The 1,566-nt window shown below is 35.0% G+C and overlaps 1 non-coding gene across 1 annotated transcript; it reads right to left on the reverse strand.

Moving 5' to 3' along the window:
• Window positions 1-887: 887 nt before the first annotated feature.
• Window positions 888-1,053, reverse strand: LOC126031467 (U1 spliceosomal RNA). The gene has a single exon (XR_007503335.1). It is a non-coding gene; the product is annotated as a U1 spliceosomal RNA (small nuclear RNA).
• Between the last annotated feature and the right edge of the window lie 513 nt (window positions 1,054-1,566).

The raw sequence follows: 1,566 nt of genomic DNA on the forward strand, positions 1-1,566 counted from the left end.
AAACAAAAATGGTTTATGAATAAAAAGTTTTAATTTTATATGTACTAAAGAAGTATAGCCTATGGGAGCAGTCTCTTTCTGTTATTGCTCAAGATCATCTAAGGTAAATAGAATGAGCTGCCCTAACCTGGTTGCTCTCTGCTCTCTAAGCAACCCATATTCATAATGAAGAAAACTTATGTTCACATTTCATGCTTATGCAACAGACGCTGACAATGACCGGCTATCAGAGTGGTGCTGATTCAGACAAAGATAACTTTTCTACCAGCTTTATAAGAATAGGACAGATGATTTTTCAAAGCTGGCTGCAGAGACATGAAAAGAACATATGTGCTGGAAGTGAGCTTGAATACTGCTAAAAGTGTTTACGTTTGACTCAATACTTTTCTTTCTAATAAAAATGTCTGCCACGGAGTAAGAGATGATATATGTCCAACAATGTTGGAGAAGCTCCATCATATGAAAGTAGCGGAATGGAGTTATGAACATTAAGCAAAATAAAAAATACATTAATAAAATCCATGATGATATTATATTTATCATTTCCAGTCTTTAAATTGACCTAGAACAGGAAGTGTGCCAATCAAAGTACTCCCTTTTCTGCACTAGAAAATATCCCTTTCTGAAGATGGCCATTTTTATTTTCATCATCATTGATTTGATTTGTCTGGCCTTCAACTTCACATAAACAGAATTACACAAAGAGCAACTCTCTTTGTGTCTGCCATCTGTGATATTGAATAGGATGATAATTCACTCACTATCATTGATGCATAGTGGTTCATTTCATGAATACATGAAAGTTTATTAGGACATCAAAATTTATTGAACCATTATGTTTGTCCACATTTGAGTTGTTTCCAGATTAAAGTTCACAAATATTTTTCTAAGGGAGAGTATGAAAAAAGTCCCCCACTACCACAAATTATGCAGTCAAGTTTCTTGTGATTTGGGGAAATCACAAAAGGTCAGCACATCTAGAATACAGTGGATAAGCCTCGTTTAGCAAAATCCACCTTTGTGATAATAGAATCTTCCCTGCCAGTTAAGTATGCACAAAGTTTTTAAGTTTACTTTGCACATGTGTTTTCTATTTTTGGATCATACCTGGTAGTGATTCCTACTGTATCACTAGGATATTTTAGATATGGTCCAAAATTACCAGTACTTAGAATTCACTCCTAGTGGTGCTCAGGGGATTGTGCAGTGCCAGAGATTGAATTTAAATTCAATTATGAAAAACATGTGGTCCACTCTTTTGTATTACTTTTCTGGTGTCTGAATTTTAAAAATCATATATGAGTATAGTAATAATAGCAAAATGTTCAGTTTTAAAAACAAGTAGTTCAGAAATAAAGTTAGAAAGAAATGACAAAAATTTGACTTGGTCAGGCCTGAGAGATATTGCAGTGGATAAGACACTTTGCCTGGCGCACAGCAAAGCCCAGGTTCCAGCCCCAGCACTACATATAGTCATCCATCAGTGCCACAAGTAATCTATGAGCTCAGAGTGTGTTCTGAGGCCACCTGAGTATTGACATAAGCCCATAATAATAAATAAATAAA

This window comes from Suncus etruscus, chromosome 15 (genome assembly GCF_024139225.1).
Source record: "Suncus etruscus isolate mSunEtr1 chromosome 15, mSunEtr1.pri.cur, whole genome shotgun sequence".
Classification (NCBI taxonomy): Eukaryota; Metazoa; Chordata; class Mammalia; order Eulipotyphla; family Soricidae; genus Suncus; species Suncus etruscus.